At 39.5% G+C, this 23,757-nt stretch overlaps 1 protein-coding gene across 1 annotated transcript in view; it reads left to right on the plus strand.

Moving 5' to 3' along the window:
- Positions 1-23,757, plus strand: part of LOC110168276 (1-phosphatidylinositol 4,5-bisphosphate phosphodiesterase beta-4) — a 222,765-nt gene that overhangs the window by 15,585 nt on the left and 183,423 nt on the right. Inside the window, exon 3 of the mRNA XM_055149678.1 lies at positions 22,557-22,721. The gene's annotated coding sequence lies outside the window, so the exon portion shown is untranslated. The remainder of the gene's footprint in view (positions 1-22,556; positions 22,722-23,757) is intronic.

Below are 23,757 nucleotides of genomic sequence, written 5' to 3' on the forward strand. Positions count from 1 at the left end.
TTGCTATGGAGATGTTATGGATTTTTCAGTTACGGTTGACAGGATGGAATTCAACTTGAACACTTTGAACAAACTCACATTCTTACTGTGAGCGGGCTCGCCTCTCCACATATCTGACTTGTCACATTACCTAACACTATTAAACTGTCTATCTCTATCAAGAAAGAAAGGTTTAATGCAAAACTGTGGAACATTCAGCAATTACATCTCCATGGATACTAGGGATGGACATGATTAGTGGATTAATCGATAATTGATCATTAAGAATTTTGTCGATTATGTTCATTTTTAAATGACAAACCGAATGTAGGTCGCTGTGCGTTGCGTAGGGTGGGCAAACGTCCATTTTTCCCTGGACATGTCCGTTTTCCACGTCCTGTCCTAGCCTTTTTTTAATAAAGTGATGCAAATGTCCGTGTTTTCATTACGTTTCATTGGGCCATTAAACTGAGCGTGTCTCGTAGCTCTCTGTAACTCAGAAGGAGCGAGCAGCATGCCAAAGTGTAAAGTGCACTTAACGATGACTTGTACAAGAAATTCCCTGCTTTCCGTCCTGGTGGAGACAAGTGGGAGTGGGTGCACAATGTACAAAGCAGCACATGTTTCGGTGTCCAGTGGGGACCGAAAAATATAAAAAAACTTTGCCAGGTGAGAGTAGCTCAATGTCGATGATGAGGCCCCACCTCCCACCTCCCAGAAATATGGTCACCCTAACCTATTCCACTGAGTCGTGTCCTTTAGTTCAACAGAAGTTGACCGCATCAGTGCACAACAGCTGATTTTTTTCTTTGCTTAGTTTGTGTAAATTAGCGATGCAGTTTTAAGTTTTGTTTCTGTGAGACTTGCACAAAGCTGCATTAAACACATTCTAATGCTGATGTGGCTCTAGAGTGGTTATGTTTATATGTTGTAAAGTTGAATTTATTTATGCAGATTAGTAGTGCAGATAGTAATAATAATGATGATCATTTTAATATAAAAACATTAATGATTAATCGATAATCGATTCGTTAATACTCCCGGCGATCGATTAAGAAAATTTAATTGAATGCCCATCCCTAATGGATACAAATAAGTGGCTTACTCTTCACCAGGAAAGTTACACAGTGCACCTTTAATAGTTTAATTAAGATGGAGACAGGCAAAAGGAGTCAGATTTTCAAGTGTGGCTGAAAAAGGAAGAGTTCTGCTTCGGTAATACATGAAAAATTTATTAAGTTCGACATTTGTGGATTTTTCTTTCGGCAATTCCTTCAAAATTATTAAAGTAAATGTGTCCTCAAATATTTGCTCTTACCTCCATTTGGAAAAGAATAATTTTCACAGAATCTAAAATGACCAATGAGCAGCGCTACCAATTTTAATAAAGGTCAGAAAATGCTAATTTGTATTAAAGCAATGATTATTTTAAAGGTGCACTGTGTAACTCTTTGGTTAGGGGTCCGTCACCTGCTTGTTTCTATGGAGATGTCATTGCTCTGCTTAGAATATTCCACAGTATGACATTAAACCAGTGTTTCCCAAACTTTTTTAACAGTCACAAACCTTCGTGAACCAAGTCAATAGACATTATTCGTAAATCACAAAATAAAGGTGGATTTGAGCATTACTGAACATTAATGAGGATATTTTATTGTTGACTGAGTGATTGTGTCTCTGAACAATTAGTTTAAAGTTTAAAACAATGAGAAACAATTATTGAACCAGCGATAAAACAATCCACTTTTTTTTTTTTTTTTTTTTTTAAGTCAGACTTAAAGGGACAGAGAAAACAATGGGCTGTGTTTGGGACCTTAGACTGTATATATAAATGGAAATGGCTAAACCGCTTGTCGCCATGTTTCAAACAGGAAGTAAACATGGTGGCGCTTCTGGTTCCATTGACTCCAGTTGACTTTACATTGGAGAATTGAGCTTCGTCATTATAGTCTTAAAATGTTCATATTAACCCTTTCTACATGAAATAAATAAATTCTTGTTCCTAATATTGACCTGGCTCTAAATTCGCACCTATAACTGCAAGCCTTGTGAGCTTCATTTGACTGGAGCCGAACGCTATGAGTGACGTCACAGTCCCTTAGTCCACTTCTTTATACAGTCTGTGGTAGGGCTGAACGGTCTATCATTTTGGACCGAAAATCCTTACAAAACCTTTTATTATTAACTGAGTGATCGTGTCTCTCTGAACAATTAGTATTACTTAAGTTTGAAACAATGAAAAACAGTCATTGAAGCAGCAATAAAAGGATCCATAAGTCGCCTATTTGGACTTTAAATGCCCATTTCTTTTTCTTTTTATCAGCATTCAATTGAACCACCAATATTAGAACAAAAATATATTGCAGACCTACATGCAGATCGTGACAAGGTGACCCCCCCCCCCAAAAAAAAATCTCTTGCAACCAACCTGAACGTCGCAACCCAGTCTTTGGGAAACGATGCAACAAACAGCTCGACTTTACATTTATTCAGTTACAGGTGGTTTTATAGCTCAAAAATACCTAGAAAAACAGGCATTTTGACTCCACAGATCTGGGGTCTTATTTGTAAAATTTACGTAGAATTCAAAAATACTAACTTCTTCAAACTTCCACAAACTTGTTCACTTCTTGCCTTCTGTTTCATCTCAATCCAAAGTTCATAATTTTTGGACCAGACAGCTCATTTTCATGTACAGTTGTGTTTTTACAGATCACAAACACAATGTGGAAAGTCACGTACATGATATTTTTATATGTACGCACACTTGATATACTATAAATGAGACCCCTGACCTATAACTTGGTCTGGTTTGGTCTCCTTGAATCTAGAAAGGTTTAACACCATACTGTGAAACCTTCCAGACAAAACGATAACATCTCCATGAAGAAAAGCATTTGACGGACCCTCCACCAGAAAAGTTACCCAATGCACCTTTAAACTTGTTGAACATTTTGTAATACAAGAAAAGCGCCTTCTACAAGATATGGTGTTTGCTTGGTCTGTTTGCATTCATTTAGCCGCTCAAAATATACAAACGTTTGTGGCTTTAGCCTTTGCAATCCTGCTGTAATGAAATGAAAACAAGACCATGTGTTTTGAGTAGTATGGACTCATATTGATTTTTGCTTCCCACTTTGTTTGTTCTTAAAATTGACGCAAATGTAGCTGAAATTAGCCCAATCAATATCCCCAAACTGCCTTATCTGGTGCGGCTGTCAGATCCAGTACAGATTTGTGTCTTTATAATGTCATTAAGCCTATCTCTGTGGCCTAATGCATTTGAATGTTAGCCGCTCGTCTCAGTCAATGGGGCAGTGGCGATCGAGTGGTTTCCTGTATCTATTGTACTCAGGCAGGTGGAGGTTTGAAAAGAAAAACTGCTCTTGTATGTCTTGTGAGTGAATTGGTTTCTGGTAAGTTCTGAATTAAATTACGTTGAAAGAAACAATCATTTGCAAACATTTTGTCCAAAGCTGTGTTCAGTATTGTCCCATGAAACGGACCATCTGGTAAGACAGACTGCAAATGGTCAAATGTGTTTTAAAAAGCGAGACTTAAACGGATAGAGAAAAACAATGAGATGTTAGGGTTGTTGTATCTTAGACTGTATACATGTATAAATGGACGTAGCTAACCCGTTAGTCGCTGTATTTCAAACAGGAAGTGAACATGGGGGCACTTCTGGTTCTATCGACTCTGGCTCCAGTTGACTTTACATTTGAGAATTGAGCTTCATCCTTTTGGTCTTAAAATGTTCGTATTAACTAGGGCTGGGTATCATTAAGAAATTGACGATACAATACAGACCTCGATACATAGTCCACGATACGATACAGACCTCGATACATAGGCCACGATACGATACAGACCTCGATACATAGGCCACGATACGATACAGACCTCGATACATAGGCCACGATACGATACAGACCTCGATACATAGATACATACATAGGCACGATACGATACAGACCTCGATACATAGGCCACGATACGATACAGACCTCGATACATAGGCCACGATACGATACAGACCTCGATACATAGGCCACGATACGATACAGACCTCGATACATAGGCCACGATACGATACAGACCTCGATACATAGGCCACGATACGATACAGACCTCGATACGTAGGCCACGATACGATACAGACCTCGATACGTAGGCCACGATACGATACAGACCTCGATACGCCACGATACGATACAGACCTCGATACGTAGGCCACGATACGATACAGACCTCGATACGTTTAACGATACGATACAGACCTCGATACATAGGCCACGATACGATACAGACCTCGATACATAGGCCACGATACGATACAGACCTCGATACATAGGCCACGATACGATACAGACCTCGATACATAGGCCACGATACGATACAGACCTCGATACATTCCACTTTCAATTCAGTACGATATATTTCAAATCAATTCGATACAGTTTAATAGAAAATAATGGCTAAATCGTCCATGATACTAAAAGTCTTTGTTAAACCACCTCTTGTGCAAAGTTAACAGGAAACAGCCATTTTAGTCATCAAAATCATGAAAATGTCAAATGTGTCGCATGAACAAGTTTACTTCCTCTAAACAAGCAACAAAACTGTAGCACTGTAACAATATAATGTAGTAAAAAATACTCTTGGCGATATATCGATACAGCAGCCCACAATATCGATACTGTGTCATCACATTAAACCATACGATATATCGATATTTCAATATTTTTGCACACCCCTAGTATTAACCCTCTCTACATGAAATAAATAAATTCTTGTTCCTAATATTGACCTTGCTCCAAATTCATTCCTATATCTGCCAGCCTCAGTGAGCTTCATTTGACTGGAGCTGAACGCTATGGGTGACGTCACACTCCCATAGTCCAATTTTTTTATACAGTCTGTGGTAAGGTTGAACGATCTATCATTTTGGACTCAGATTTTGGGAGAGTCAAAGCCGCGTTTTTTTTGCAGAGCCCAATTTAAGGCTGAAGTTTAGTTCTGCGTCGACTCAACACACACTGCCGCCGTCGCCTTGTCGCCGTCGTTTTTGATTTATGGGTTTGTGTCGAGGTCTATGCACCACGAAGTAATTCACTAAAACAAAGCTAGGAGGCTAGAATTTAAACCTGTTGTTCGTGTAAAGTTTAACAAAAACTATCTCCAACGCGACAGAAGTGCAGAACAGACTCACCATCATCAGCACATCCTCTGTCACACAAGGAACACTCATATTCCACTGAGTCGAGTCCTTTAGTCCGACAGAACTTGACCGTATCAGCAGCACAAGGAAAGTGCTGTTTTTTCAGCTCTTATAATTTATACAAATGAGCCATGTGATTTTAAGTTTTGTTTCTGTAAAATGGAAACAATTGTTCCAAAGCTGCATTAAACACATTATTACTCGATGTATATTATGTAAAGGAAAGTGGAGTACATTAAATTTGTGCAGAGTGGTGGTAGAGAGGAGCAATCACAGCCCTTATTGTCTGCGTAAACTGGGCTTCACGGTCCAGCGTCAAATCGTCGGTGCAGGACTCGGGTATGATGTAAGTTTATGTGATGTTTGCAAATGTTCATATACACTGAAACTTGATTTGAAAAAAAATTGTGGATGAAATTGAAATCATAATATCTGCCGGAAAAATCACAATTTTTTTCAGCCCTGGTCTGTGGGTTTTACCAATATTAGTATTAGAAAATGCTCTGCTGAAGAAAAGTTTATGATTTGAAAACAGACAAAAGACGGCACAAAATCGGACCTTTGTGAAAATAATTCAGTCACATTTACTTTTTATTCAAACACCTGCTTTTACAATCACCCAGTATGTTTTTTCAGAGCGAATACAGATTATTTAGAAACTACAGCAATCAATACTCGGACGATATTTTATATAAGGCCAGTTTTCACCAACTTAAAGGTTGTATAGAGGATTTTCCAAGGAACGAGAAATCCAGCGACTGTTTGTCCTTTTTCAAATGTTGCGCATGCGTGAAACCACCCCCCCTCCCCTACAGCTCCCTACGTAGAAACGCCTCCTCCCGCCTCCTTCTTACGCCAGAAACAGGTTTGTTTACAGCCGGTGAGCTGCACATGACTTGTAAACAACTAACTACAGTGTTGGTTAGACAAGACGGAGAAGTGAGGAGCGGGGGGGAGCGGGTGCGCGGACATTTCGTGCGCAGACAAGAAGCGAGGAGCAGGGAGCAGGGAGAGGAGAGAGGAGAGAGGAGAGGAGAGGGAGCGGTGCACGGAGATTCCGTGCCCGGAGAAGTGAGGAGCAGCGGGGAAGAGGAGCAGGAAGGGATGCAGAGAAGGGGTGCGCGGAGATTCAGTGCGAATGAACTAGCTACAACACGCAGCAGCAAGCGGACTCTTTCTTTGCCTTGAAAATTACGTTTTCAGACATAGGATATCGCTTTCGTGTCCTGAAAAACGTTTGTCTAGCTCTTGGAAATAAAGTACGTTTTCATAATAAGCAGAAGTGACCTGTCCAGGAGTAATTTGTGGACCAGTGCGTCAGTCTTTAGACCCTGCGTCTGCTTCAGTCGCGCCATCGCTGGAATGAATCTACAAGAATCACCTTAGTTTGGCTTCGCTGCTTTTCCCCTTGTCTTCTTCTTTCAGCGACCTCAAAAATGGACTTTCTTTTGCGGCTAACTGCTCCTGGATTCTTGTCGCCATTGCAACAAACTTTGTGCAAACTGCGAGGAAGATATAGGTCAAAAAAAGCCGCTAAGAACTGTTGCGTTGGTGGAGTAAACAGCGTCTGTGCGTCTTGCGTCTGTGGACTGCGTGACAGGCGTACGTAAACCACGTACCGGCGGCGCGCAGGCAAGTCAGTTACGCTAGAAACGTAGGGAGATTGATTGACAGCCTGTCAGCTCACAGATAACGAGGCAGTGTCGTTATCTATTGGCAAATGTTTAGCCCCACCACGTCCAGAGTTGATGAATTTTTATTCTCTTTTTTTTGGTCATCATAATTACAAGGCTACTGCATCTCTATAATGCTATCATTGACAATTTGAAACAAAAAAAAAATCCTCCATACAACCTTTAAGTGATCTGAGATTGCCACAAACAGATCCGCAATCCTGTTTCACTGCAAACCCCTGAGAGAGTTGTGTATAGTCACATTTTGTGCAGTGCGCTCTTCTCAAATGTGTTTCTAAATGTCAGCCAAAAAACCATATCGGCCTGTGTTGGATAAAGGTAAAACTTTAAAGGTTCTATATTACGCAAAACTGACTCTTGTGAGCTTTAAGACATGTTAGAATGCTGTTACCTCAGCAAAAAAACAGACCTGGAGTTATGTTTTGTTTCATTCGCATGTGTTTGAATCACCCTTTAGTACTTAAGGTGTATGGAGTTTAAAAACACTGTGGAGCACTTCCTGTATTAACCACTCAACATCACAAGGTGGAGCATGGAGTGTTTTCTGTTTGAGAGAAGAACTCAGCCTAAATCTGCAGGGTTTGTGTGTTTAAACATGTGTGAATGAAACAAAACACAACTCCACGTCTGTTTTTAATGAGGAAACAACATCTCCAATTACCTTAGACTCTGTTGTACTTCACCTGTTTTGTTTTGACTCTACATGAAAGCAGCAGCTAGAAAACTTATGACAGTATTTTCCAAAAACACAGACACGTACCGCAGACTTCATTTCACGCATCTTCCTCCCTCATCTTTTGAAGCCTCATTACCGATACTGATGTCCCGGCTCCCGAAAACAAGCAGAGCAGCTCCGCGCCGCTTTTCTCGGCACGCCGCGCGGACCTGACACGCGATTCATTGGATTCTCGTTGAGTGATGAACGCGAAGGGCCCTCATTTCTGAGCCTATCTCCTGAGCAATGATCCACAGCCCCACGGCGTCAATGACAAACTGCACAGATCAGCTGCAAGGACGCGTCGGGCTCTGAGGGGCCCCGGGTGAAAGGCTGCTTCGGGGACTAAACTAGTGCTGTTCCAGTACTTTTTTAAAAGTCCAACTGTCCAATACCAATATTTGGCCTTGGTGCGCTTGCCAATACTACTTAGTGTGATGTAGAATAAGACTTTTGTAATGATACAGACCAAACTATAAATCTACTAAAAGGCTGAAGAGATTTTGAGGACTAAAGTATTAGTCAAATGTATAATGGTCTTGATATTGGAAGTGCAGACTTAAGCACTTTTACTTTTCTACTTTGGATCGGTGAATTGGTCTGAGCACTCGGCGATACTGATACCTGAAAAATGTGCATTATCGGACCTTTTGTCGAGACCAGTATTGGGACAATCCTAGACTAAACCAGTAAATATTCAAAAGTCATGAAAAGCAGAATTGACAGAACAAAGTAAAGAAATCTGAACTGACAAACTAATACAAGAATCACATTTCAGAACATGTTTACAGATCTTAACTACAGAGTTAGCAGTTTTTATGCAGTGTAAGAAGGAAAGTTTGTTATTTGTGACTTGCAGCCTTTGCTTCAAATTGCGATTCTGGCTTTTGCGAACCACCAACTAACCCTTGACTACTATAGTAAATTTAGTAAACCAAATCAACCAAGTTAGAGACATTATTATGACCTCTTGTGTGTATATATGTGAAAATATCTAAATCTCACGGTACGATATTTTCACAATATACATCTCACGGTACAGTATTTATTGCAATAGTTTGTTGGGGCAAACAAAATTGTGAATATGCTACTTTGGCCTCTTAAAATTCCTTGACAAAACTCAGTGTTTAAGTGTTTAGAACTGTTATTTCATCATGTAGTTTGCGCCAAAATGGAGCAAAGGATCATGGTCAATGTAGTTCCCTGTTTATTTAGCTATTGCTGCACCATAACAATGAATTTAATCAAAGAAACTTGTGACTCGATATATTGTGATGGTCCACGATGTTATTGTGAGACTTTTGACGATAAAATATCACAGTATTTTGTTTATCGTTACCCCCTACTTGCATGTAGTTGAGATTTGTATTACTTATTTTTCTTTTTATTTTGACTTGTACATTTATATAATTATGCATTATTTGACACCGGTCTCTTGCTATTGTTTTTGCTATTTATTTAGAATTTATTACTACCATTTTTATATATTTTGTACTCTTTGTTATTATAATATATTGTGATGTGTGATGTCCCAAATAATTTTCTTATTATTAGACAGTTATTGGCCCTTAGTTGCCAAGTTAGTTAGTTATTTTACCTTAGTTGTCCTTTTTAAACAGGAAGCAGAATATGAATACGTCTCCACAGCCAGAAAACTGTAGCTGCTTTTGAACGTAAACTACTGCTGGACCTGAGCTGTGTCGGCGCTTGTGAGTTCTGTATTAATGATGCGATCTATATGCATGATGTTATATATTGGAGGCTGCTGGTAAAGCCCTGTTTGACTGTGGAGATGGTGATCCACATACATTTTCATTATCCTCTGCATTCTCCGGAAACAATCAAGTCTATGGACCACAGCTTAATGAATATGTGCTCCAGGCTTCCCTAATCGTGTCCAAATTTAAGTAAAAAGGGGATTGAAGTGTCTAGACTCTCTATAAAACAAACAAGTAGGTATAGAAGTAGATTTCTAAGGTTAAAGGGCCCATATTAAACTATTTTATGTTTTAATGTTGTTTCCTCATCTAAAACAGACATGGAGTTGTGTTTTGTTTCATTCACATGTTTCACACACAATCCTGCACATTTAAACTGAGTTCTTTATTTAAACTGAAAACACTGAAATAGAGGAAGTGCTCCACTGTGTTTTCAAACTCCACACAACTTCACTAGAATCATTTAGATAATTTCAGCCCTTGAATTGCCAGTCTCTGCTGAACAAAAGATCAAATGTAGCTGTTAACATAATTCAAATAATGCAGGATTACGCAAACGTGTAAATCAGGAGTCACCAAACTTTTTTTTTCTGGGGGCCACATTATGGGTCCTGACTGTAATGGGGGCCAGGGTCGGGTCAGCCGTTTAACAGAATTGCTTCACCCTGACGACGCAGAATATATTCTTTGAAAACTGTCACATTTTCTTTACATATCAGAGAAACTGCACGGTCCTTACACTGAACAAAAAAATAATCGGTCGTCCACTGTTCTTTGAAAACTCTGCACTCTGAGTCAAGTTTTTGTACTTTAACACTCGCCATTTTGCTGTTTTTAACTGCACTACAGAACTCTGCGCGTACATTGACTGTCACTGTTTGATCTTAAGCTTTCCAGGTGATGAAAATTCAGCAACAAATTTGGCGGTAAATGTAAATATCATTTTTTAATTGAAAAAATCAACAAAATACAAGATGCAGACAATAAATAATTTTAAAAAATGACAACTTTTGGGAACTGCCTCATAGGGCCTTCGTTTGACGACCCCTGGTGTAAATGAAACAAAACACAACCCCAAGATGATTCCAAAGTATGGAAATAAAGTTGGTAATCACAATGGAGACAGGTTAACGATCAGATCTATGGAGAAGCAAGCCTGCACATGGTAAGAATTCATGTTTTTTAAGGTATTTTTGAGCTTTTAAAGGCTTGTAATTGAACAAATGCAAGGGAGATATGATTAATGCACTACTGTGGAACATTGCAGGCAAAGAAGTAACATCTCCATGGCGACAGTAGCAGACCCTCCACCCTCTAATTGATGAATATGCAGCGTTCTGAATGGGGCAGCCCCGTTCTTCCAAAACCATGTGACCGTAGATCCTCTGAGCCCTGCTGTTTAAAACTCCGCTGTCACTGATTTATTATTGACAGTGGATTTTTGCTCTTCCCACTGTGAGACGTAACTTTCTGACCATTTTTGGAGATTTGTGGGGTTTGCCATTACTGCACAGGCCAAGAATCTTAACATTGTGAATATAAAAGTAAGTTTATGGGAGAGAAGCAGGCCTCTGGGTCACTGGTCCAGAGCGGCTTGGATCTGGAGAACGCTGCATTATTTTGGTTTGTGAGTGCTGCCCAAGACTTCAAAATACAAGGACAACTCAGGCGTCATGTTGCTATTAAAAAGGTACATTAATTTTTGCTTAGTAAGTTTATGGACCACGATATGTTGTGTTGACAGACGATTATAGTTTTATACAAATCTTACCTGTTGACGACAAGAAAATTGCAGATCACTATTACACCCATAATTAAATTTCATCGTGAATGAAGTCATTATTAGATACGTGGGGTGGGACGAGAGACAATTTACACAAGACGAGATGAGAAACAAGATTGAGTCCACGAGAACGAGACAAGACGAGACAATAGGCGAGTTTCAGCTGATGTCATTGTTATTAAAAGCCCGCGTTGCATGCTGGGAAATATTTTGGTCGGAGGCAAGAAACAGGATAGCGGTCAAACACAGTGCGTAACCTCGCGTATTTATCCCCGATAATGGTAAATTCCTGCTGCATTATCAGATGCACAAATAGAAGCACGGAAGAAGGAAAATGTCTTTTCCGTATTCTGAGTGAAAAGAACCACTAACGGTGAATTAAACGACTTTCAAACATTCGCAGAGCAAACGTAGAAGATCCTAACAAACCGTGGACTCCAACAAGTTCAACAACACATCCAGACTCTTGGAGGTTTTCATCTTTTCTGCTGTGAATGGCTCCAGGAGTTTCCACCAAGTCATTGTGGATATCACCGAAGTGAATATTTGTCTAGGTAGTTGGCAATTCTGACTGACCGGAAATTTTTGTCCACCTTTTGGGGTTGAAAAGGGTGATTTGGCTCCATCGATGCTTATGACCAATTTCTGGTCAAATGGTCTTGGGTCCTCTGCTGTTAGAGTGGATAAATAACTGGGATCAATACCCTTTACGTGCTTTCTCGCTCCGTCCGTCATGTTGAATTAGTGTTTCTTGCTGCCGACTAAAATAATTCCCAGCATGCAACGTGCACTGTTGTCAACAATGAAACTCGCCTATTCCTAAGAAACAATGTTGTGATTCAGGTCATACTTGTGGCCTCAACATTTATGATTGTTGATGTCATTGTAGCACTATTTTTTGGTACGGCAGCCAGCACTTAACCCATTTTTGTCCAATCTAAATATAAAAGCATGGGAGAACAATCTCGCAAGATCATTTTTCGCATGTGTGCACGATCTTTTGGCGATTTTTGTCTCCTGAGATCTTGCCTTATGAGATCTTGTCCCATCCCTACTTGATACTATTGTTGCTTATTTTTAATTTGATCTTATATCTAAACAACGTTTTTCCAAGGCACCACTTAAATCCTGATGTATCTATTTGGAAACCGGTAAATGGGAAAACTATTGGTCGTTTGATAATAAATTGGTTAACAATATTTGCCAAGAGTTAAAGGTTTTAAAGGTGCACTATGTAACTTTTCTGGTGGAGAGAATGAGGTTACAAAACAGATCTTTTTTTTAAGGCAAGCATTGTCAATGATCTGCCTGGAATGTTCCACAGTATGTCATTAAACAGCTCTACCTTACATTTATTCAATTACAGATGGTTTTATAGCTCAAAAATACCTCGAAAACAGGTATTCTGACTGTGAGTGGGGTCACCTCCCCACAGATCTGACCCGTAACACGATCTAGTTTGGTCTCTGTGAAGATAGAATACTTACTTAATTCCATACTGTGAAACATTCCAGACAAAGAAACACCAGAAAAGTTACACAATGCATCTTTAAGTATTGTTTTAAGTATTGTGCAACTTTGAAACTTTGCAACATGGATATCTTTAATGCCATATTGTGGAACATTCCAGGCAAAGCAATATCTCCATGGAGACAAGCAGATGGTGGATCCAACAACATAAAAGTTATATAGTTGCGTAATTAAAGGGAGAATATCTTGGCTAATATTGTTTACCAATTTTAAATTTAGAACATGTTTTTTGTATTTCAGTAGTTGTTGTTTTTTAACTTTTAGTAGAAAAGTTAAAAGTCAGGAGTGTCTTGCAAACTGGAGAATAAATTATGGAAGATAATTTGTTCCATTGGATTCTGAATTTTAAATACTGCTGAATTTCTCACTTTGAGTCTGAATTCTGAATTTTAGTTGATGAAATTTCAAGTGTTCTTTTACAAGAGGTTTCAAATTCAAAATAAAAATCTTTGCCGCAAATTTTTTCACGGCGAATTTAGACTGTTGAATTTGAGGGCTTGAAAATATTTGTGCTGAATGTTTAAAAGGTTATTTATTTAATTGCCACTTTGAATATGAGCACTTAAAACCTCATTAACTGACATTCAGAATAAAAAATAATAGTTTTTTTCAGAGTGCGTGAGAAATTCAGTGGCATTAAAATTCAAAATGTGATGAAACCAATTTTCTTCCATAAATAAATGTACATATTTCTCTAGTTAATTTAGTCCCTTTAATCAATTTTGTTAGAATTTTACCAAGCCTGATTTAAGTTTTAGTATGACCTATTTACCGTGATTAGTAAGTGATTAGTAGTGTAACGTGAGATGGTTTTGTTTCCACTCCACAGAAGCGTTCTCATTTGTAATGCGCGGTAATGGCGGTGCGGTGTAATCCTGTGGACACAAAGGACCTCCAGTGTTTACCAGGAGGGAGGAACACGCCCTGAGCCTGTTAGCATTTAGCTTAATCCTAGTCAAAGTATGTTTATGTCCTTCTGTTTACGCTGTTAAAGGTTGTTTTTCACAGCTCGGGAGTTACTCAGGTGCGATCGTTTGTGTCCAGAGGCGATGCTAAACAGTGGGCTCTGTGCTACGGAAGAATTTGTGGTTTATTACTCAGATAAACTGTCACCGCTTTGTAAAAAATAGATTCATGTCGTGCAGTGAAACTTTCTGAGAATAGAACAGTTGGTCCAGGCTAGTCCGCGCTATGCAAGGCTCGGAAAGTTAAAGATGCACTGTGTACTGTATTTTCCGGGCTATTAGGCGCGCGCTTAAGCCTCCAACCCCATCAAAAAACGATTGTGCGCCCCACAATCCAGAGCGCCCTATACACGAATCCACTCAGGTGTCAGCCTCACCACCTGCAGTGCACGCAAACACACACGGAGCAGACAGCGACCGCACAGCGAAAAACACCCGCAGACACACTCATCACTCCACGTGGACGAGGAACGGAACGGAGGAACGAACCGAAAAAGCGAGTCCAATGTGCTGCTCTGAGCCACAACTGAGTCACTGCGAACACGCCGACAATCCAGCACCCTCCCTACACGCCACAACTGAACAAAGCCCAGAGTCACCGTGAACGTGCCAAACAAAGTCCCACTGAGCCATCCAACTGTTGTGTTTCGTTTAAAATCTGGTGCATTTTATTTTTGGAAAAAGTTCGAAAATAGACCATTTAATGACAGTGCGCCTTATAATCCAGAGCACCTAATAGCCCAGAAAATATAGTAACATTCCTGGTGAAATGATCCATCATCTGCTTGTCCCCATGAAAACATTATGGCTTAGTAGACTTGTATTTTGGGGCTTGGTATTTATCACTGATATTTTTTCTTTGCAATAAAAAGGAGATTTTAGTAGTTTTTTTTAATTAGGGATGGGACAAGATCTCACCCCACAAGATCTCACCAGACAAAACTGCCCTACAAAGGCAAAAAACCTTAACTCAGCAGAGTGTGAAACTGAGAAAAATGACTTCCAAGTTTGTGTTTTGTCCATACAAACATATAATAGGTAGGGCTCTCAATATTTGGCAACTAATTGCTATAATGAAGAAATATTTGTATGCAACAAATATTGAGCTCAAAATTGACCTTTAACCCTTATTTGTCAGTTCCTGTTCTCTGCCTTTGTATCATGAGACAAAAACTAGGAGTTGTGTAGAGGCAAAAGGCAGTAACAGACATTCTTATTATTTGCTTGATTTAGCCCAGACTTTCTAGCCAGGTTGATGCCACCTAGCACCTCTGCTCAATTTCATTTCTCTTCAGCGACTAGGTCAGGAATCAGAATACACCTGATGGTTCGCAAAAACCCCAGAAGTACGAGTCCAAGCACCAGTCAGTCAGTGAAGAGCCATACATTCTGTGTTGGAAACGATTCCTGAGATCGAGAAATTAAAGCCGAAACAAAGAGAATGTTTGGTGAATTTTATCAAGGGGAAAGACGTTATTGTCCTTCTTCCAATGGGATTTGGGAAAAGATTAATATACCAGTTATCCCCTTTAGTGGCGCATTACAGATGTCATGACCAAATAGCAGCAATTGGTTAAATAAAAAAAGTACACACCTACTGTCGAGCGAACGAATTCTAGTGCTGCGAGGTCAGACGGTTTCTACAATGAATCAGGCTACAGACTTCCATCTATTTTAAGAACACCTCACCAAAGTCTAGTCATCATGGTGTTTGTTTGAAATGATATAGTAGAGTTCTGGATTTCCTGTTTAGTGCTGATCAGGATCATGCGGCGACACTTCCACAGTTAAATATGCAAATACTTTCACAGTAAAGATAATTTAAGTATAACTGAATACAATATACAAATATTTAATGTGATAAGAGCCTGTGCCAAGGCTGCAACAAAAAGAAGGAAACGAGAGGCTGGGCTTCTAAAATAAAATATATTCATGAACTAAATTACAAACAAAACATACACAGTTCATGCCGTTTTGTCTTTGCATGACTCCTTATTTTTGGCTGATGATACAAAGGCAGAGAACAGGAACTGACAAATAAGAGCAAAGGTCAATTTTGAGCTCAATATTTTTCACGATATTTATTCACGTGATAAAGGAGGTCTCAAATACAAACAAAATAACATGAACTCATTTTTGTAGGGCACGAACTGACACGAGATTGTGCTCACTTGAGAAAAATAATCTTTTTTTTCTCCATCTGTTTTGTTTTGGATTTGGCAAAAAGGGTTGATGTTGAAGTAGATTTCCTGAGATGCTGTAGTTCAAGCGTAGTCAGAGTGAAATAAATCAAAATAAATCAAATGGGATCAAAATTGTGAACTGACCTGCACTTTCTTTCTTATAAATTCAGTCAAAATGTCGTCTTGTTCTCCTGGACCCAATCTTATGTCTCGTCTCATCTTGTGGAAATTGCGTCTCATCCGATGACAAATTTTTATGTAGTTGTGCTGTAGAAGGTAGAATAAATAACTTCTATGGCAAATTATCATCATCTGCTATGTATTTGTTGCAGTTTGGGCTTTTTGAATAATACTGTCTATTTAGAAATAAGTTTACTGGGATTATCCTGCATTGAGTCAGTAGAAAAGTAGTCTCAGTATTATTTATCTCAGTATTTCTCTGTAGCAACGTATCGTGTTTCACAATTTGTTGTCGTGACAGGCCAGTTGCGTAGCCTAAAGTGTTCCACATGTTCTATGGCATTAATCTTGTCTGTTTCCACAAAGTCAAGTGGGTGTCACCAGCAGTGCAAGTTGTGGACCAAGAATGCAAGAGAGTATTTTTGTAGCAGTGGATTTATTAACATGGAGTTTCATAAATGCAAGATAGATGTTTAAGTTCATATTGCGGCAAATACATAAGCAAATACATAACATTTCTGTGGAGTTAAGCATGCGGCTGACCCAGAAAACTTTCATAGTGCATGTTTATTGTATTTTTCAGACTATAAGTCGCTCTGGAATGTAAGTCACACCAGCCAAAAATGCATAATGAAGAAGGAAAAAACATATATAAGTCGCACTGGACTATAAGTTGCACTTTTTGGGGGAAATGTATTTTGTAAAATCAGAGACCAGGAACCGACATTTCATCTTCAAAGACAAGTTCTAGGAAAAACAATAGAAGAGAGAACAACAGACTGTTAACGTCACATATGAACAGTTCTTCAGATAACTATAACATAAACAACAGAACAAGTTCTCTCCATCTCACTCCAAATCACTAAATGCATTCAATTCTTCATCCTCGGTGTCACTTCTGAGCAACTCGGCGACCTACGGAGGTAAACGGAGCGCCACTTCCTCTTGTGTAGCTGTCGTCAGACTCAGCATCAGTTCCAGTTAGAATTATTCGGGTCTTTCTGAATCCCGACAGGATGGTTTCACTGTCACTGAAGTCCAGACTTTGTCCATCCATCCAGTGACTTCAGGAAAGTTTCATGGTGCATCCTCCCAGTGTCACAAGTTTCTCGCTCACTCCAGACTTTCTTTCTGCTGCTCGATTACTGTTTTCGGCTGCAGATTTTGCCACTTGCAGCTTGTAATCTGCGAAATCTGATTTTCTTTTAGTTGGCATTTGTGTTCAGTCTTCTCAGTCGTCTTTATAAGTTTGTTTAAATGTAAAATTTTCAGTGGTGCAGAAATAATGTTGTGATCGACTGACATGATACAGACAGGACAGAGGCTCTTTCTGCAGGAGACATGTGCAGTAGAGCCAAGTGACAGTGGTACATGAGAACAGGAGCAACAGATACTCACAAGACACACAAGACTAGAGCCTCTCGCGGCTGTCAGTGTCAAAATTTTAAAATATAAGTTACACCGGAGTATAAGTCGCAGGAAACAGCCAAACCATGAAAAAAAGTGCGACTGATAGTCCAAAAAATATGGTATTTTATTCATTCACACATATTTAAGACACAAATCCTGCTATTTAGACTGAGTTCTTCTCTCAAACGGAAAACAGTTTTACCTTGTGATGTCATGTCATAATACAGGAAATGCTGCACTGTGTTTTTAAACTCCACTCACTTTCCCTAGAATCATTTGGATGATTTCAGCCCTGGAATTGCCAATCTGTATTGAACTAAAGGTAAAAGAAGCTGTTAACTTGAAAACTACCACTTCATGACATCGCAAGGTGGAACAGAGCATTTTGAGCTTTAGAGATGTAGACAGACTAATAATAAAGAATTACTCAAACATGTGTGAATGAAACAACATGACAAACAACCCCAGGTCTGTTTCTGATGAGGTAATAACATTATAACACGGCTCAAAGCTCACAAGAGTCACATTTACATAATATAGGACCTTTCAAGGCAGTGAATGAAACCCACAAGCTGAATGGTCGCAATTAGCCAAACACATAAGTTAATTAGAGTTAATTAGAGTTAAAGTTAATTAGTGGAAACAACTTTGTCTCCTTTTTTATGTCTCCAAGCTATACTCCAAAACTCTGAAGTGAAATTCGTTAAAAATGAATTACACGTCTAATCATAATGGCAATATTTGTTTTCCGTCTGCAGTTCTAATTACCCTGAGGTGACATAAATGATCGCTGTTGACACCCTTCTTTACGAAAGGCAGTAAACGCACCACAGCACTGACAGATGGGAGCCTCTGTGTCAATATTGATTCTTTCTCAGCTCTGAAATTGGACGCAGCGCCGTGGTTCTCATTTGAGGGACAGGTTCTGCAGCTGATAAACATGATTTTGAAGAGTAAAAAAAAAACAAAAACACATCAGTCTCTAGAATAGTCCGTGACACATGAGCAGGTCTAAAAATACACCAGAGAAAGCCATTACCTCCCTCCATCTCCTGCTAATGTACAACGCTATTTATGGTTTCAGCTAAATGGTTATTGAAGACTCTTGCCCATTCACAAGATGTAATATTTTGTTTCCAGTTGTTCATCTCTACGGTAGTGGTGCACCATTTTCATCATTCAGAAACCCAAGCGTGGATAGTAGAGCTACACGACACTATAATGCGAAAACTTAGTACTGCAGTATTTTTGACACAGTACGTTCTAGGGCTGGGTATCATAAGGAGTTGCAGATTCGATACATACCTGAATACACAGGCCGCGATACGATACATATCTCGATACAGTGCACTTTTGATTCGGTTCAGTTGGTTAAATCATGGCTGTGACACTAAAAGTCTTTGTTAAACCACTTCTTGTGCAAAGTTAATATGAAACACAAACATTTTAATCATCAAAACAGTGAAAATGTCAAATGTGTTGCATAAAGAAGTTTCCTTGCTCTAAACAAACAACAAAACTGTACCGCTGTAACAAAATAATTTAACAAAATATACCAAAAAATACTCTATACTCCCAGATATCGATACTGTATCAACACATTAAACAATATTTCAATATTTTTTGCGAGTTCAGTTAAAGATTCTATATCATGCAAAATTGACTCTTGTGAGCTTTTAATCATTCCTTTTACCTTTTGTTCAGTACAGATTGGGAATTCCAGGGCTGTTGTCATCCAAATGATTCTATAGTGAAGGTATACGGAGTTTGAAACACAGTGGAGCATTTCCTGTGTCATGACGTCACAAGGTGGAATTGAGTTTTTTTCAATTTGAGAGCCTAAAGGTGCATTAGTTTATCCATCCGACGCACTGACACCACTCTTTTCCTCGGACGGCGGAACTCGGAAGAGCTCGGAGGAGACCGAGCGAGGATTCCGAGATGGAATCTGAGATGACTGCACCTAGTGTCACTTGTAATATGGACTGTTCATTGTGTTTGGACGCTGTGGTGGTTTAAATGACTATTTCACTCACTTCTGTTACTGCAACACATTACTGCGTCTGTATTACTGCAACACTTACTGCGTCTGTATTACTGCAACACCTTACTGCGTCTGTATTACTGCAACACATTACTGCGTCTGTATTACTGCAACACATTACTGCGTCTGTATTACTGCAACACCTTACTGCGTCTGTATTACTGCAACACTTACTGCGTCTGTATTACTGCAACACTTACTGCGTTGTATTACTGTTACTGCGTCTGTATTACTGCAACACCTTACTGCGTCTGTATTACTGCAACACATTACTGCGTCTGTATTACTGCAACACCTTACTGCGTCTGTATTACTGCAACACACTTACTGCGTCTGTATTACTGCAACACCTTACTGCGTCTGTATTACTGCAATAACTTACTGCGTCTGTATTACTGCAACACCTTACTGCGTCTGTATTACTGCAACACATTACTGCGTCTGTATTACTGCAACACATTACTGCGTCTGTATTACTGCAACACCTTACTGCGTCTGTATTACTGCAACACCTTACTGCGTCTGTATTACTGCAACACATTACTGCGTCTGTATTACTGCAACACATTACTGCGTCTGTATTACTGCAACACCTTACTGCGTCTGTATTACTGCAACACTTACTGCGTCTGTATTACTGCAACAACTTACTGCGTCTGTATTACTGCAACAACTTACTGCGTCTGTATTACTGCAACAACTTACTGCGTCTGTATTACTGCAACAACTTACTGCGTCTGTATTACTGCAACAACTTACTGCGTCTGTATTACTGCAACAACTTACTGTGTCTGTATTACTGCAACACTTACTGCGTCTGTATTACTGCAACACACTTACTGCGTCTGTATTACTGCAAACACATTACTGCGTCTGTATTACTGCAACAACTTACTGCGTCTGTATTACTGCAACACATTACTGCGTCTGTATTACTGCAACAACTTACTGCGTCTGTATTACTGCAACAACTTACTGTGTCTGTATTACTGCAACAACTTACTGCGTCTGTATTACTGCAACAACTTACTGCGTCTGTATTACTGCAACACATTACTGCGTCTGTATTACTGCAACACCTTACTGCGTCTGTATTACTGCAACACTTACTGCGTCTGTATTACTGCAACACCTTACTGCGTCTGTATTACTGCCTTTGAGTATGGTAGTATTACTGCAATAGCTGACTGCGTTTGTATTACTGCAATACCTTACTGCGTCCGTATCACTGCCGATGGATATTGGTAGTATTACTGCAGTACCTTACTGCGTTCGTATCACTGTCTTTGGGTTTGGTAGTCGGTGTCGCCCATGTTTTTAGCCCATTTTCTGTCTATGTACCAAAATGATCGACTATCACGCAACGCCAACGCTTTCACTTCACTAATTTACTGAAATATGAACATACCTTCTGCGTCTTCCTGGAATTCTTTCTCGAGGTTGTGTAGTTGAAGCCCAGACTTATTTTGGAGCGCCTGGTACTCGCTGAATGTTAAAGCAACAATAGTTTTCCGGTTGGCGTCCATGTTTTTCTCCAAGTCGGACACACGAAACATAATAAAATGGTTGAAGCGTGGACATGATGTCATATCCGAGAACCGAGGGGGAGACAGACGGATAAACAAACGCAGCATTAATCTGCAGGGTTTGTGCGTTAAACATGTGTGAATGAAACAAAACACAACTCCTGGTGTGTTTGTACAAAAGATACCGAAGTTAATTCATGATTTTCGGCTTCCTGTTATATGTTTTGATGACAGTTTCCCATTCAGAAGGCATCATATTTTGTTTTAATTTGTTAATCGCTATGACCACAGACTAAATTTGTCATGATTCTGGTCCAATGGATATTTTTATGTTTATAACTAGGGCTTCTTTTACATCACATTTGTATTCCAGACCGTATTACCCCAGTAGCAAAACACTATATAACATTTAGGTCTAAAAATACACCCAGAGAAAGCCATTACTCTCACCTCCGCTCCCTCTCTCCCTCTCTCCCTCCCACAATGCACAGGGCTGTACATCTCCACCGGGCGCCATGTGAACGTAATTTGCACTTTCAATTAAACTGCCGACCTTCGCTCCAGAACTCAAACGTGATTGGGTCCCGCTCTCCTCCGCGACGCTATTATTAAATAGGAAGCAGAGGCACTAAAGCTTCAGCTGCGGGCCATTCAAGTCATCATAATCTGTACCTGTACGCACTCAGCGCATCGTCAATATTTGGATAATGTCAGCCCTGGAATTGACAATCTCTACTGAACTAAAGGTAAAATGGAGCTGTTAAGTACCACTGCATGACATCACAAGGTGGAACAGAGCAGTTTGAGGTTTGGAGATGTAAACAGACTAATAATAAAGACTTACTCAAACATGTGTGAATGAAACAAACACAAGTCCAGGTCTGTTTTTGAGGTAACAATATTATAACATGGCGTAAAACTCACAGTTTTGCGTAATTTAGGACCTTTAAAGGCAGTGAATGAAAACATTAGGGGGGTCTACCTTACATTTATTCAGTTACAATGCCACACTTGCCACGTTTACATGATTAAAATTAATTTAATTCTGAATGGGGCAGCAGTAGCTCAGTTGATAGAGCGTTTGTCCACTGATCTGAAGGTTGGTGGTTTAAATCCCTCTCTCTACATAAACATCACAGGTTGAGCGATCAGATCCACTGACTCACACTGGGTGAGTGGTTCCTTGTTGTAAAGCGCTTTGAGTGCCTTGAAGGTGGAAAAGTGCTATAAAAAAATGTGACCCTTTACCATTTACCAATAAAAATGTATTCCGCTTTAAAAAGACCATGTAAACACTTAGTTCCTAATGAAAATAACAATTCGGAATCAAACTTAATTTCAAAGTAAGTTGGTGGTTTATTCCGATTTTAAAGCTGAACTAATTTATTCCTCGATCATGGGAACTTTTTCTCTTAAAAATATTTGCGGCCGTTGCTCGTTGTGTCGCCCTTCTAACGCGATCCAGCTCCACCAGTCCCGTCTTCGGACTTTCCTCCACTTCTCTTTGGATTTGTGAGTGGGATGTGGGAGTGGGCTGATGTAGAGCAGCCTCACACTCAGTTTGTCTTCTTCCTCCCGTGTCTGACACTTTTCCCTTCTCCTCTTCAGCTGACGGACTTAAAGCCTGGTGAGAGAATTCTCCAGCTGCTGCGCAATTATCATCAGAAGCACTGAGGAAAAAGTTTGGATCATGTTTGTGTCTGTGGCGTAACGACAAACCGAGATGACAGAAAAGCCGCTAGCAGCTGAAGTGTGTGTTTTCTTCTGGTCGATGTAAATACGTTGGTGTCTCTGTTCAATCAGAACCTTCCCCACCCCCAGACGTTGAGTGGAATAAAATAAAGGCGATTTAACGTGTTTTCCGTGTAAACCTCAATTCGGAATTATTATTTCCATGTAAACTCGAAGGAGAATATTTTAATTCCAAACAATTAATTCAGAATTAAAAAACATAATGTAAACGTGGCCACTGTGAAACATTCCAGTCAAAGCAATAACATCTCATTGGAGGTTTAAAGCTTCACATGTGGGTCACTGAAGTCATCATAATCTGTACCTTTTCGCACTCAGCCCATTGTCAATATTTGAGGGAGGGAACCAGATACTGCGCCACTGTTTGACTTTGAGATGAGCTCCCGTTTGGCTCGTTTGGTGAAGCCGGTCACAGGGTTTTAAGGTGTGGAACTGGTAAAGTCACCTTTTGTAGCGCCCCCTGCTGGCAAAAATTAGACTTTTTCTCAATACCTGCTCCAATGAGTGTTTCAATACTAGTTTTAGTAGTGATTAATATCTGATGTTTATACTTTTGACAACCCTGCTGACAAATGACTCTGGTGGTGAGTTAAAATCCATTAAATGAGTTATGTTTTCGTAGATGTAATCAGACAAACCATACTGTTCACATTCTGGTATTTCCATGTTTTAAAATATTACAACAATTAAATATATTTAAATTCCATAAGGCAAAGGTAAGAAAAAAGTTTGCATAAGACTTTTACAGCAAAAGTCCGTGAGCAAGTGATGTATACTGTAATAAGTTGAATTAACCAGATGATAATGAGTATGATGCAATAAAAATTTAATTTCAAAATTCTAATTCAAAATGTAATACTGCAAATGCCCGTGTATAATCCATATCCACACAAAATTAAACCTTCAACTTGTAATGATAGTTATCAAAAACCCACTAACTCACCATGGCAGAGGCCTCCTGACCAGCAGTCTACTTTTAAAATCTGTTCAACTTTTGTCTCTAAATGCTTCTAAACACGCTCTATTCACGTCACAAACCAGGAAGATGTTTGGAAAC

This window comes from Boleophthalmus pectinirostris, unplaced genomic scaffold (assembly GCF_026225935.1).
Source record: "Boleophthalmus pectinirostris isolate CB_2022bp ecotype Guang Dong unplaced genomic scaffold, ASM2622593v1 HiC_scaffold_13, whole genome shotgun sequence".
NCBI lineage: Eukaryota > Metazoa > Chordata > Actinopteri > Gobiiformes > Gobiidae > Boleophthalmus > Boleophthalmus pectinirostris.